The following is a 16,766-nucleotide window of genomic DNA, read 5'->3' on the forward strand; positions in this document are numbered from 1 at the left end:
TTGGTGAACGGTCTCGAGAATGAAACGATAGATATAGATAGATAGTTAGATAAATAGATAGATAGTTTAAAATGAGAAATATAGATAGAGAACAATTCAACGACAAATCGAAGGACAGTTGAAGAAAAATATCATTTCTATTCTGGAATTATTGAAAGAAAAATGTTATCTATCTTGAAATGTATCACATACATGTAGATATTGGTAAGTAGGTGTGGATAGATATTAAAACTATTATTATCAAAAAGAAAACTATTACATGTTCCACTCAAAAGCAAGACCTAGATAAAACTATTATTATATTCTTTGGAATATTTACAAGTATATAGGTATGTATGTATATATTATGTATATACTTTTTGGATGTTTTTTCTTCCATAGTTCCTGCTACAGTGTTATGTTAATTTTTCTTTTACACACCTTCTTCTTCTTCTTCTTCTACTACTTCTTAAAAACGTTTCGGTAAGAGAACCGTAAATGTAAATAAAGGAAGCGTGTAACCTCGTTCGAATATCTTACAACGCGTGTATCTTACAAAATGTTATCTCTATGTAATTACGAAATCAATTGTTGTAACTGTATTATTTATTTGTATACATTTTTATTATTTTTTCTAATCATTTGTTGATATCTAATTTAATTTAAATTAAATATATATTATATTATATTAAAAATAATATATATATTTTAAACTTATAATTTGTCTAGGTCACATGTGACTCTTCTTGTAATAAAAATGCATAACATTTACATCATTAATATAAATAAAATAAAAGATTTGTTGTGTAATTGATTTAAAATCTTATTATTTATTAAAACATATGATTTCTTGTTTTTAAACTATCATTTAATTCCTCAGAGTAATTTTAATATTTCATAGTACATTTCATCTGACAAATGAGATGATCTGTTGTTTAGTTTTAATATTATTAAATAAATAATAAATCTTTTGAACAAACTCATTTTGCATAAAATGAAAATAAAAAGTAAAGAAAATTAAGTGTATCCAATAAATAATATTTCAAAGTTCGTTAAACATATTGTTTAATATATTATAATACATTAGTATTGTCTTGGTCGATAAAACATAAAAGTTTGCTCAGGTGATTCCCGTTACACGTTTTCACCTGTACTAACTATAATATATATCTAACTAATTAAGTTCCTATCTAGGAAGAAAGAGTATTATTATTACTTTTAATCGTAGGATTCATGTTCCAGTTATTTCATCCAAAAAAAATTATCTATCAATAAGAAGATAATCTTTCATAAATATCTAGATATATATTTTATGTTTTAACAAACATATAACAAATATGCAGACATATACACAAGTATCATCAAATGTTATTCAATTTCATCAATTAAATTTTATATAAATCATTTTAATAATACATATATGTATATTTATTTAATATAAATTTATAAAATAATAAAAAATAAAATTTGTTGTTACCATTATCAATAACATATTATCAAAACCATAACACCATATATGACACAAACCAATGTGTATAACTAAAGTGCATATTTTATCATCTAGTTTCTATAATATTGTACATAAATATAAATAAATAAATATAAAATATATATTTATTTAATTAAGAAAATTTCATGAGATATATATTAAATGTATAAAATAAAAAAATACAATTTGTAACCTTTATCAATAATAAATTATCAAAACTGTAACACCATACTCAACACAAACAAATTATATGCATAACTAAATACATATTTTATCTAAAGTTTCTATACAAATATAAATAAATAAATATATATATAATACATATATAATATATATATATATGTACGAGTGAACCAGGAACACGAGAAACAGGTTCCAACCGCGAGTACCGTAGATCCTTAAGACATCATTGAAGCGAATGGTAACCAGCTTCGGCCGTTGGTCGAATGGATTTCACTGTAAATGTCAACCGACGGCACGTAAAACGTCTCACCGATTTGAAGGAAAGTCGTTCGTTCTCGACAAAAGTAAAAAAAAATTAAAAAATAATAAAAAACAAATAAATAAATAAATAAATAAAGAATGAAATAATGAAAGAATGAAATAGACTCGAGTCTTACATTGCGTGTTTTTCTTCACGCGTGTGTAACACCTGAGAAAACCGACGAATCGTGAAATCTGCACTGTCGATTGGTCCACACACATACATACATATATATATGTGTGTGTAAGTTTAAATCTTTCTAAAATAATACAATCTTACATATAAGTACATACATCTATGATGTTTCCTATACATGACCAAAGTATGTTTGTGTGTATGTGTGTGCGTCAAAATATGTGAAGCGTGTGTATTTGAACAAACAAGTGCAACTAGGCGATAAATCGATATTGTTATGGTGGTGCCACGGAGTAAGAAAATCGTAAACTTTCCAGGTGCCTCGAGAGTAATCATTTCAAGCACGGTAACCTTTTGTTTATGATATTTCACTTTCTATATGACCAGATTCTACCTGTATACACGTATGTATATCTGTATATATATATGTGTTTGTCGTATACCTAAAGAACACATTGGAATCACAAAACTCAAACTTAACTCCTGTCTCTTTCCTTTTCATCTCAACCTTTCCCTTTACCCCCTCCCGCCTGTTCCTCCACCACCTCCACCACCTCCACCACCTATCCCACCTTTTCTTTCCTTTTTTTTTGAAACCACCTTTTTCACCATCACCTTCTTCTTCTTCTTCTTATTTTTTTCTTTATTATTCGCTTTGTTACATTCTGATCCTGTTGAATTTATATGCACCTACGCATTTAAGAATGTGTTTGTGTGTGTGTGTGTTAGGATTGGTGCAAGAGGCTTTTTTTTTTGTTCAAACCAGAACTCGTAACTTAAATCTCAGTTTAGTTTATATTTAGAAAATACGGAAAGTTATAATAGTATATGCGTAATGTAAGTGTATGGTGTTTAATTAATGCGACTATTAACACGATTACGCGATCAACAGTAATGTTATCTTTCTCATACACATATACGCACGCACATACACATTTTTATCCTCTACGTCTTATTCTCTATTTTTTTCTCTTTATCAGCTATAGGACAAGTTATTACGCAAAGCCGGAAATTATTTTGGTTTTTTTTTCTTTCTTTTATATCGACGAGATATTAGTATATATCGAATATAACGGTATCGATATATGCCAATGACATAAATTCTCCAACTCGTTTTCATATGTATACATATATATATACATATATACGTTTTTTCTTTTTCTGTAAATCTTTTAATTTATTTATTTTTTATTTTATTTTAATATTTGACACAGAGACTCAATTTTACAAAAACAAACAAAAGTTTAGTTAGTATTCCCTATTTATTTTTTATAACAAAATAAAAATAAAGTTATACACAGTTGAAATAAAATAAATCGAATAATTTAGATCGATCTTTTTCCTCCCCACTCCTCACACTTTTCACCCTCACCCTTCACCCCGTCTCTTGTTACATCGCGTAGATAATTCAAAACGATTAATCTAAATGAAACCCTTACCAACAAGATACCTATACACATTTAACCAATCTAATTTCAACCCCTTTTCTGCACGCACACACGACTCTCCCTTTTCATAATACTCTTATTCTCATTCTCTCTCATTCTCTCTCTTTCTATCTCATATATAATCTCATCCAATATTTTTTAAAGTAAATATATAATAACCTATATCTCACAATTTAAATCAAAATGCAATAAATATTGAGATAACAAAATACCATCTGTAAGAAACATGTTCACATGCATACATACATAGAAACACAAAGTAGATATTACATTAGATAATTTCATAAGTATTGTTAAAACGATGGTAATAATATTATAGTTAAGCTGAAAAATAAATCTAACACGTAACAAGTATAAATACAACGAAATTTCGTATAACTTTTTGAAAAGAAGGATCCATCAGAAGAAACATCATCTATCTATCTCTCTCAGTGCACGAAACCTAATCGTTTTTGTAGTCGGTCCGGTTCTCCGGTCAGGTACCGACCTACCGGAACGCGAGGAACCCGCCCAGCACCAGCAGTAAGAGCAGCAGCATCATCCATCGTGGACGGAAAGGTACGAAGTGCTGGGAATAACCAGCGTGCCGCGCCGGTATGCGCTTAATGCAGCCTTGTTCGAACGAAACAGAGGAAGGGGGTGTGCTTAAGGAAGAGTGGGGGTATCACGAATGAGAACGGGTATAGGGAAAAGTCGAACGTGTGGTGGGAATGAAGGGGAAAACGTGGTTTTCGTCCCTACCACTATTTTGGGTTGAATAGTGGGAGGAAAACGTGGTACATGGGCAGAAGAAGGAGCAACCTAATCCAATGGCGTAAACGTTCAATAACGAAGAATAATACGTAAACGATGGTTGGGTAGGAATTATTTGAATTTACGCCAATGACGATGAAGAAGAAGAAGCCAGTTTCCGACGGTCTCCCCACCAACTCAACTTTACATCTTCCCCCACCCAATCCGACAACGGCAACGGCAACGGCAACGGCGGCTAACGGCGCGGTAACGGCGGCGGTGGCGGCGGCGAATGTGACGACTGTGACGACGACTATGACGACTATGACGACAGTGACGGTGACGGTGACGGCGTTTTAGTCGCGTTAAGGCGCCCCTTTCAGTACGGAGCCGACGACCGGGCCAGCTGCAACCGTTGCACCTGTTCGTCCCGTTTTCTTCCTTATATCTCTCTTCTCTAACATTTTATTCTTATTACATACTTTGTTAATTTTTATTCTTCTTTTTATTCTTATTATTCTACTATTTCTTTACTCTTTTTTTTTTTAATCCTTTTTATTTTTTTTTTATATTTATTTATACTTTTGTCTATTACCCTTTCTCTGTCTCTTTCGTCGACGATGATAAAACGCGAATTTCGGACACGAATTTTGTGCTAAACTTCGACGTATATAAATTCAAAATAAACTTATTATTCGTTGTTTTAAAAATTATTAATTAAACAAGGATTCTTCGATATACATATAGATATATATATATATATACTTTCTATATTCGTATAATAAATTAATATTCATGATATTTTTTTTTATTTAAAACACGCGGGTGATTTAATCGTCGTACTGTTATTGTTGTTATTGTTGTTGGTGCCGCAAGTATCAAGTGCGGAAGAAAAAGAAAATGAAGAGTTTGTTCTTGTGAAGAGAAAAAAAGACATTTAAAAAAAAAAAAAGAAGGAAAAGATATTTAATAATCCTATCCAGAATTCTTTCAATTATTTTTGTTTTTCTCTTTCTCTCTCAATCTTCTTCTCTGTTTCTCCTTTTCCTATTTTCAAATATTTAAAATACGAAAAATTCGGTCGTGAAATTATTATCAACCCTTACTGTGCAAACTTTACCAGTTTAAAAACACGTTGACGAATTAAACAAAACAAAAGAAAAAACAAAAACAAAAGGAAAGAAGGAAAGAAGAAAAATAAAAAAAGGGGGTCTAAGGAAGACAGAAAAAAAAAAAAAGAGAAAGAGGAGTATCATCTTTTCATGGTTTTGCCGGCGCATCTTTGGTGATTCGACGGACCTTGGGATAGAGGCGGCAGAAGCCCGTGTGCCTACGGTGAGTCCTTCGACGATAAATTCCAGCCTCCCGGAGCCCGAGGGTCAAGAGCGGTCAGACCTCTCGCGCGTCGCGACACGTAGACTGGTTTTCAAAGCTTCTTCTAAGGGCCCTTTTACTCGACTCTGTGATTCCTCATTTTATTTCTTAATCTTATTCCCTATTCCCTATTCCCTATTCCTTATTCATTGATTTTTCACATTGATTTTTCATTAAGTTTTCATATCATCGTCTGAATTTCTTTCCAAATGTCTTTCCAAATTGATTTTGAACCATTCAAATTTTTGAACCCTTTTACTCGTCTTCGCGATTACTCATTTTATTTCTTAATCTTATTCCTTATTTATTAATCTTCATTGATTTTTTTTTTTTACATTAATTTTTCATTGAATTTTCATCTTTATATCATCATCTACATTTCTTTATTTCTAAATGTCCTTTGCAATTGGTTTTCTAAATTTTTCAACCCTTTTTACTCGACTTCGCGATTCCTCATTTTATTTCTTATTCTTATTGATAGATTTGTATTTTTATTTATATTATTATCTTTGATACATCATTGCATCTTTCTGTCAAAAAATATTTTACCTTGTTTCAAATTGCTTTTCAAAATTTTTTACAACCCTTTACCTAAACTTGTTATTTCTCATCTGATTTTTTATTCTTAATTTTGACTGATAATTCATCATATTTAATTATCACCATCTTTAATCTCATATCTTTCATTCAAAAAATATTCTTTTTAGATGATATTCAAAATTTCTAAGACCCTTTACATTAAACTTATCATTCCTCATCTATTCCTTATTCTTAATCTTGACTGATTATTATTTGCATCATCATCATCATCTTTGATCATTATCTTTGATCATCATTATTTTCTCAATCTTTTATCTTCCTTTCAAAAAAAAAAAAAAATCCTTTCCTTCTATTTCATACAACTTCTATCCTATTTCATCGATTTCATTCATTTTTCTCATCATTCTTATATTATTCTAAGAACAATTAGATACTTTTATATTATCTGTTTATTTATTATTATTATTATTTATTATTACTCAATTATTGTTATTATTATATTATATATATTATATATATATTATATTTATATAACATATATAATATGATTATATTATACAATAATAAAAATAAGTATTACTATTATTTATTATTACCCAATTATTATTACTAATATTATATTATATAATTCTAATTATTATTATTATTATTATTACTATTGTTTATATATTACCAAACAGAGAAACGATCATTTGCGTTAAACTTCTAAATAATAATAATAATAATAATAATGCATCTTACGGTAGAACTAATGATTATGTCTTGCCCACGTACACATTGCCAACGCAATATGATAATTCGTATAATCGATTAACGAGACGTATCATTCTCTTCTCTATTTCTCTCTTTCTCTCTCTCTCTCTCTCTCTCTCTCTCTGTCTTACTCTCATCTACAGCACAGTTTTCTACAAAAAGAAAAGGAAAAGAAAAAAATATGCGAGTTCATCAAAGACGAACAAACGTCCTTGCTAAACTCGCGGCTGTTCTATAATCTTTATTGCAAAACATTTTTACTAACAATAAGAAAGAGAGAGAGACAGAGAGAGAGAGAGAGAGAAAGATAGATAGAAATATTTTGCGTATAAAACGGAAGAAGAAATTTATTTCGTCGATTATTATTATCATTATCATCATCATCATCATCATCTAACTAAATATAACTTGTGACACACATTCTACTTTTTCTTTTTTATCCTTAATACCTTTTTTTTTAAATTTTATTTTTCTGTTTGCTTCTTAACCCAAGGAACACATGATTCATATATATTTATATATATATATATATATAAATTTTATATACTCGTACATTTACGTAATTACCTTGACAAAAAAAAATATATATATATGTATACATATACATACATAAATATACACAAGTATAATAAAATGCACCTACATTTTTTTTTATTTATTTAAAAATACGTACGAGAATATTATTAGCAAAAAACAAATGGTGAGGTTAGGAATGGTGGCGGTAAAAATAAAATAAAAATTGAAATAAAAAATGGTATATAAAAATATGTTTACAACATTACCAATAAGATAATGTGTGTTAGTTACAAAACTAATCGGAATTGAGTAGTATTTTTTTATTTAAATATACTTACGATGAAAAATAATTTTCCAAAACAAAACAGTGAGGTTAGGAGTGGTGGGGGTAAAAATAAAATAAAAATTGAAATAGAAAATGGTATATAAAAATTATTTTTACAACGTTACCAATAAAATAGTATGTGTTAGTTACAAAACTAATCAAAATTAAGCAGTATTTTTTTTATTTAAATATACGTACGATGAAAAATAATTTTCCAAAAACGAAACGGTGAGGTTACGAGTGGTGGGGATAAAAATAAAATAAAAATTGAAATGAAAAATGAGGAATAAATATTGTTACAACTTTAGCAATAGGATAATGTGTGTTAGGAATAAAACTAAGACGAAATTGACTTGAAAACTATGACTCTTATGATCAAAGATCGATAGTTACGTCACGATTAGTATCGTAAGAAATCATTCGACCGAAGGTCGTTCCTTTTCGTTCGATTCTACCTTGGTAAAGAACGTTGTGAATAGGTAACCACGTTTCTCATTTATCTGACTACTCCTCGTTGTCGATTACTTTCTCCGTTAAACCCTTTTTTTTTTAAACCCTGACGCAATTCTGACGCAACTCTGTATGGACGCATATATGCGTCTTGTCAAAATTATCAAAATTATCAAAATTATTTTGACGTATATACGTGTTTGTCAATATAAATACAAGTATAATTTAATATAATATTATTTAGTGTATTAATTATTATATTGAGTCTCTTGTCATACATGAAAAAATTATTTAATTAATTAAATATTATTTATTATAAACATATAATTAATAAAATCAATCAATGAAACATAATTACACTAATAATAAATTATTTAACTTCTAATAAACACTTTAACTGATACTATTCACCATTTGAATGATTAAATTTGATCATTCTGAACCTATGACAACTCATTTTGATTTACACCAATGAACACAACGATTAAATCAATTAAATCAACCTAAATTTTGATCTTACTCATTCACACACACTTACACATACTCATAAATATATTCTAACCTCAAATAATTTTCAACCTCAACCTCTCAACCTTTTTACATTTAACCTCTACTCCAAAAAAAAACAAAAAGTATCAAAGTTGCATAAGAAGAAAAAAAGAAAGAAAGAAAGAAAGAAAATGAAAAGAAAAGTAATTTATGGGAATAAAATTTATGGGAATTAAAAAAATAGTATACCAATAAAAAAAGATAGGTTAGTATTAATAGTAATAGTAGTAGTAGACATATTTTATAATACTCTTACAAATCGTCTGACCTCGACCTCGGAAAAACAACGACTGAATTACCGTTCGAGCGTGGTGAAAAGGTACTGGGTGTAATGTAACGGAAGGGTCAGCAATGGTGAGGTGCTTATGCCATAAACAATGTCCCCTTCCTCCTCCTCCTCCCCTCCTCCCCTTTCCCCTCCTGGTGAAATACTCAACGCAGTTTAAAAGCCACGACCAATTGCAAAATCTCAAATGCAATTTTGTTGTGTTGTGTTGTGTTGTGTTGCACTGTGTTATTATAGGCGTTGTTTTTATGGTTATTTATTCGTTGATATAAATTAAGAAAAATATACTACGACAAGAAAAGAAAAAAAAAAACAAACTCGTAAAAATTTTGTGAGTACGAGAAACAAAGTTGAGTATATTTTTGTGCATAAATTATTTCATAAAATAATTGACATGTTCATAGTTTATATTGAAATATTATACAGATTTAAAAAGCCACCTATCGACAAAATTCACAAATTATTTATTTGCCAATCCAATATTTTAAATTTGAGAGAATATGTTTTTTAATTGAAATAAAATAAAATGTAAATTAAATAAATGTTATATTGAAATATTATAATCTATTGAAAATTGTAGGTTATGTTTTTTAAATTAAAATAAAATAAATGTGAATTATAATTGCAATAATATATTAAAAAATTATATATTTAAAATTGTAATATATGTTTTCTAAATTAAAATAAAATAAATATGAATTAAGTATAATATTATATTAAAAAATTAAATATTTAAAATTGTAATATATGTTTAAATGTATGTAAATTTGTTTAAATTTTAGTACGTTTTTTTTTTTATTTAAAGTCAAATAAAATAAATGTCTAGTATATTTTTAAATTAAAATAAAATAAATTAAATTAAAATAAAATAAAATACAAACAAATTGTAATATATGTTTTGAAATAAAAATCAAAATCAAATAAAATGTGAAATTAATACTCATCGATGCGAAATATAAAGTTGATTTGAAAAACATCTCTTCGTGCCAATGATCTATAAGCAATAACCTTCTTAACGATAATCAGATTGGACAGGTATTCGATACACGAATCGAAAGTCTCGACTAACTATAATATTATATTCGCATACGCTTCCGTTTCTTTAACGCTTGTCGATTTGGCGTTATATTAGAGAGAATAGTCTTTGGGTTATAATACTTATGCTCGACATACTAAAAACATACTTTCTAACGATTCCCTCACCCCCGCCCCCTCCCCCTCCCCCTCACCCCACCCTTTCTTCACACTTAAGAATGATTTTATATTTTAAAATTATAATTTGTCTTACACGTTTAACGAAAAATCTTAAATTAATAAGATGACTATTAAATAAGTTTGTTTTTGTATTTTTTTTTACATTATTATAAGTATTATTATTATTATTATATTTTTATTGTGTTTATAAAAGATTAATGCAATTAAAATGAAAATTGTCAAATTTTTGTGAATGTAACTTTTGAATTCTAACTTTATATGATTATAATCGATCGTTTTAAATTCAAACGAAACGAGACGAGAAAAGTCAACTTTCTAATACGAGTATAGTAACGTTAAACCATAAGCTTGATTAAGTTGTAACTAATATATATATGTATGTATATATTTATACTCGTTCATCTTCGAAATATTTACGTTAGTCGTTTATAAAGATTAATGTTATTTAAATAAAATTTAAAAATAAAATATACAATATAAAATACCATTTACCATCAACTTAGTGGAAAGAATAATTAAAAAAAAAAAGAAATATAAGTTAAAAGAAAAATTAATAAAAAGATAAGAATACTTTTTGATAAATTTCTGTGGTATTACAAAATAATATTACAATTAGAAAAAATTATATAAAATAATAGTACGCGAAAAAGATATACAAAGTAAGGTTAGTTGCATATGTAAATCTGAAAAAACGTACGGCGTGAATATAGCCAAATAATTGAATTCTAATACAGCGCCATTCATTGCAAACTTACAGTACCTAAAAATCTCGATAACCTTTAAATATTAAATCCTTAAATTAGCGATAAAAAATTAAAAATACACGCGTTAAAAATTATCCTACAGTTAATTATTAACTACATTTAATATTTATGTATAGTTTGGTATATTCTAAGTTGCAAAAAAAAATACAGAAAATAATATAATATATATGTAAAAATATAAAAAGTAAGGTTAGTTATTTTATACGTAAATCTGAAAAAAACGTACGGCGTGAACATAGCCAAATAATTGAATTCTAATACAGCGCCATCCATTGCAAACTTACAGTACCTAAAAACCTCGATAACCTCTAAATAATTAATCCTTAAATTAGCAATAAAAATTGAAATAAAATTAAAAATAAAATATTAAATAAAATATAAAATATAAAATACCATTTACCATGTACACTCTGTGAGAAAAATAAATGAAAAAAAAAAAAATGGAAAATAAAAATAAATTAAAAGAAAAATATGAAAAAGATAAGAATACAATTTTTTTTTTTTCTTTTTTTTTTTTTTTAATAAAGTGTCATTAAACGAGATGATCTTCTCATCGTTGCAATTGAGTTTTTTCTTTTGTTTCCTTTTTAACATCGTCTCGAATCGTTTAAGTTCTCGGTTATAAGGAAGAACGAATGAACCAATGATTCTCTTTCCAGGCAAGACGAAGTAAATCGTTCTGAGAGAACAACAACAACAACAGCTACTACTTTTCTCGATGTGAGAAATAAAATGATCCTTTTGAAAATACTTCTTAAATCGACAAAAAGAAAGAAAGAAAGAAAAGAAAAAAAGAAATAACAAAGTTAAACGAACTCAACCGTGAACGATAAACTGAAACGAGACGAGTCTGCAAAACTATTTATCGATTCAATTGCCAATAATAATTGCCATTTACTTTTACAATTAGTTTAATTGAATGTTTAAGAAGAATAGAAGAAAGAAATGTGAAAGAAAGAGATAGAAATAATGGATGAAAAGGATGAAAATATGAAAGAACAAGTTGCATGAGATGAAATATATGAATTCATTCGTATGAATATGAAAAAATGAGAAAATTAATTTAAAATATTGTTAATTGGTTTATAAACAAAAATTATTAGTAATATATTTAAGTGAATTCATTGAATAAATTCAAAAAGAGGCTAACATGTGAGAAATATTATCGTATAGAAGACAAATCTGCGAAGTATTTTCAAATTACCTGGCAGGTATAATTTCTCCTACGCTAACTAGGATAGGTAAAGCAACAAGGAAGAAGAAGAAAAAAGGAATAAGAAAAATTGTACACATCTTACGAAGAAGGAGAACATGATCAACCGGTAAAAGACATTATTCGCCAGATATGGTGAAATAAAAAAAAAGAAAAAGAGAAAAAGAACATGAAGAAGAAGAAGAAGAAGAAGAAGAAGACGAGTTTAAAAGAAAGAAAACGATCGAATGATATCGGCATAGTCATTCCTATGTCGCGACGATCTTGTCCGATGCCAATTCTAATGCCGATCTTCTCTTCTGGATTTTCTAAAACGATTAGAAATAATTGCAACTACTACTACGACTATACTACAACTACTATTCAACATTGGTTAGTTGGAAAAGTAATAGTAGTAGTAGTAGTAGTATATATTTAAGTGTACGGTGCAAAGTCTGTGTTTGATGATATCACTTTGCTTACGTGAATGTGTATATATGTGTATGTGTATATGTTTGTTTTTGTTTGTGTGTGGAAAATCATCGATGAATAAAAAGTGTTCGAAGGATGAAGATTAGATCAATTAATTGAAAATATCGTTAATTATTTTCTATTTGTTTTTATAAATCTAATGTTTTATTTAAATTAGTAAATTTATTAATTGAGAAATTAATTTATTTGCAAATTAAAAATATATAAAATTAATAAATTAATAGATTTAATACTCTAGAAAAAAAAATAATAAAAAATATATTAAAATATATAAAAGAAAATTTATTATAATAAATATAAAATTTACTATTTAATAAATTATTATTAATATTTTAATATTAAAAATATTTGATGGTTTAATTATTTATATAGAAAATATATATATATATATATTACAACAATTAATTAAAATAACATATATTATAATTTCCAAACAATATTTATCAAAATTAATTTTTATTCTTATAAAACAAATACCACTAATCCATTTTCAATAAACTCTTACAAATTAAAATACAAATAATTTGTAAATTCAAATAAAATTAATTAAATTTAGTATACTTTTGTTTTTTTTTTTATTAAATTTTTCATGAATTACGAAAATGTTTGTTCAATTCTTATCTGTAATTAATCAGAAAAAATCAAAATGTGAATTTTATTAAACGGTGAGTGAGTCAAATATAATTTCATAACCTCAAATTTTGAATTCAATTTATTTAGCTATCTATCATATTATTTTTTTGTACACGTAAGTTATGGAATTTTATCTTATTGCGGAATCGTCCCCCTAAAAAGTGGAACGAGGTTTCCGCGCCTCTGCTCACGACAGCTTATTCTATTCGAAATGAGATATTCCACCTACTACGAATTTATACTCTGGACAATTAGTATTCATTCCTTACCACCCACACACTTTTCATTGTTGTTCCCTTTTTTGTTAAATCCGTGAAACCATTAACGTTTAACATTTTAAACATTTTTTTTCTTTCTTACTATTTCGAAAATATTTGCAAAATATTCTTTTGAATCATCTCTCTATCAAATTTATTACAAAATCTTCTTCAACAGTTGATTGATCGATAAGTAATATGAAATAAAAATATTTCATAGTAGTATTATTTATTTATAGCTTATAAAGAACATGAATTAATAATTCACGAAAAAAAATAGAAAAAAAGTAAGGTTATATCAAAATTGAATTACGATGCCATCTATTGAATATTTAAACAACTTAGAGACCTAGATAATCTCTAAATTAATAAATCTTTAAATTTACAATAAAAAATGCAAAATAATCGCGATAAAAACAATCCTATATACTAAGTTGAAATAAAAAGGAGATCTTCATTGGAAACCAACAATGTTGCACTGAATTTTTCTATATAAAAAAGTAAGGTTATGTCAAAATTGAAATAATTGAATTGAAATACGATGCCATCTATTGAATATTTAAACAACTTAGAGACCTAGATAATCTCTAAATTAATAAATCTTTAAGTTTACAATAAAAAATGCAAAATAATCGCGATAAAAACAATCCTATATACTAAGTTGAAATAAAAAGGAGATCTTCATTGGAAACCAACAATGTTGCACTGAATTTTTATATATAAAAAAGTAAGGTTATGTCAAAATTGAAATAATTGAATTGAAATACGATGCCATCTATTGAATATTTAAACAACCTAGAGACCTAGATAATCTCTAAATTAATAAATCTTTAAATTTACAATAAAAAATACAAAATAATCGCGATAAAAACAATCCTATATACTAAGTTGAAATAAAAAAGAGATCTTCATTGGAAATCAACAATGTTGCACTGAATTTTTCTATATAAAAATATATACAGTATGTATATTATTATTAAAAATGAAGAGATATCGTTCCTTCTTATGCACGTTGTTTGAGAATGCGTTAAAAATACGACGAAACGCATGTTCGGTGGTTTGCAAAGAGAAAGTCTTCCTTCTGATTCGTCCGTCGTAGTAGTAGTAGTAGTAGTAGTAGTTGTCACGTTTATCCTCACTTCGAGAAGTATGAAGAAAAAAATATCAAATAAAAGAAAAAGAATCATATAGAAAATGTCCCACATGTTTTTATAAAACATTTTCTATACGTACCATCATAAATTTATATATAAGATGATATATGCATACTATCATAGAACTCATAAAACAACACCTGCATCCTATCATTCTCAATACCACTTTAAATAAATATTCAAATATCGATGTTAACCTTTTTAACGATGGAATAATAAAATGACAAGTATTACGTACGTAGAAGTAACAAAAAAAAAAAAAAAAAAAAAACAGCAAAGGAAATAAACACACACACACACATACCAAAAAAAAAAAACATGTTAACGCGCATAAATGCGAACATAAAAAGTTGTAATTCAACCATTCAGAAAATTTAACGATCGAACTAACGTTACACGTTAGACCAATAAGAGATGAGAGGAGTCTGTTGAAAGATCATTATTTTATTTTTGTTGTTGTTTTTTGTTTAAATGCAAATCTCATTTTTTAAACACAATGCGTAAAATACCGCAAGATATTAAAACACGATGAATAAATAATTCATTTACAACTTTCTAATGAAAAATGATATTATGGGGATCGATAAATAATGTCGTTTTTTATGCGCATCAATTTTTTATATTTTTAATCCAAAAAAAAAAAGAGAACCGATCTGACAAAAAAATGATTGTCGATAACGATGAGAGTGATTGAAATTGTTGATTTAAAAATAATAACAAAACTTGTTAGAAAATTTATTCGTTTTTAAATTTTAAGGATTAAAAATGGGACATTAGTTTACGGTCCATCTAATACAAAAACAAATAAAAATAAAAAGAAGAATCTAACAGGGCAATGAACGAACGAATGAACGAACGAGGAGTGTTCGGGAACACGACACGTTGTCATTAAAACAGCGAGATCGCTTACTCCTAGCAATTACATTTTCCCATTCCATTCACAATGGCGGCGGCGGCGGCGCCCGTCCGAGCTTAGCACCATGCTAGTAAGTCCCAGTTTCAAAATCCGGTTTCACGGATGAAAAGTAAGAGTGCGTGTGGAGTATAGTCAACGACGAATATATACGTTCATTTTGTTCCTAACGAGAAACTATAACTAATTCTAATCTAATGCCACGTGCTCCTATTTTATATATTTAAACACCACAACCAAAAATAACAATAATAATTAAACGTACAATTATTATAAATAATTTTTAAATACATTCAAAGAGAGAGAGAGAGTTGGATTCAATGCAAATTTTTGGATGCGTGTTTTTCATTCCTGGCTATTAAGAATTGTATATGTGTGTGTGTTTGTGTGCGAATGCATACTACGAAGTATAGAGACTTATATTATTTAAAAAAAAAAAAACATTTAAATTTAAATTCATCGTCAGTCAGTGATGTCTGGCAATGAAATTCTTCATACAAGCCACGTCAGTCATTAATGACTGACGTCCAATTGTTTTTTTTTAATACAAAGTACGCGCGTGGCCTAAAGTGAAAAACCATAAAAATACAAATAAACATCATTTATCAATTATATTTTAAATTCTTTCTCATTTAATTTTCTTGTTTCTTAATTACGTAAGCAGACAATTCACTCGTTAAAAAAACAAAACGAAAGAATAATCTCTTTAATGAGTTCTTATGTAAATCGTAAAAAAAAAATCCCCAAAATACGAAGATATTAAGTATAATAATAATATAACCATGACGAAATCTGATAAAAATACAAAATTGCCGAAAAAAAGAAAACAACATAACGGAATTAACCATAAATGGTAATAATGTATTATTCGGTAAAAGATACACGTACCCCCTTGACCCCCACCCCATTCCGCAACCCACTCTCCAAATATATCGAGAAATTCAAACTAAAAAAAAAACCAACATAAAGAAAGTTGAAATGTATTATATATTGACTACCGGTGTAAAAAAATCCTTGAAGATCCTTTCGTAGTTTTTTATCCTTTTTTTGTTTTTTTATTTATTTATTTTTAACTCAGCCGTTATT

The 16,766-nt window shown here is 27.5% G+C and overlaps 2 protein-coding genes across 3 annotated transcripts in view; one reads left to right on the forward strand and one right to left on the reverse strand.

Annotated features, from left to right (window-relative positions):
- LOC149031142 (uncharacterized) overlaps window positions 1-16,766 on the reverse strand; it is a 67,171-nt gene that overhangs the window by 19,410 nt on the left and 30,995 nt on the right. The gene's annotated exons all lie outside the window — the stretch shown is intronic.
- knockout (Stork-head domain-containing protein knockout) overlaps window positions 4,626-16,766 on the forward strand; it is an 80,787-nt gene continuing 68,646 nt past the window's right edge. The window contains exon 1 of one of the 2 annotated variants that reach the window (XM_015326989.2): window positions 4,626-5,602. The gene's annotated coding sequence lies outside the window, so the exon portion shown is untranslated. The remainder of the gene's footprint in view (window positions 5,603-16,766) is intronic. The other variant, XM_015326992.2, reaches the window with a different exon arrangement.

This window comes from Polistes dominula, unplaced genomic scaffold, assembly GCF_049000335.1.
Source record: "Polistes dominula isolate Pdom_NZ unplaced genomic scaffold, Pdom_raw_medaka contig_80, whole genome shotgun sequence".
Taxonomy (NCBI): Eukaryota; Metazoa; Arthropoda; class Insecta; order Hymenoptera; family Vespidae; genus Polistes; species Polistes dominula.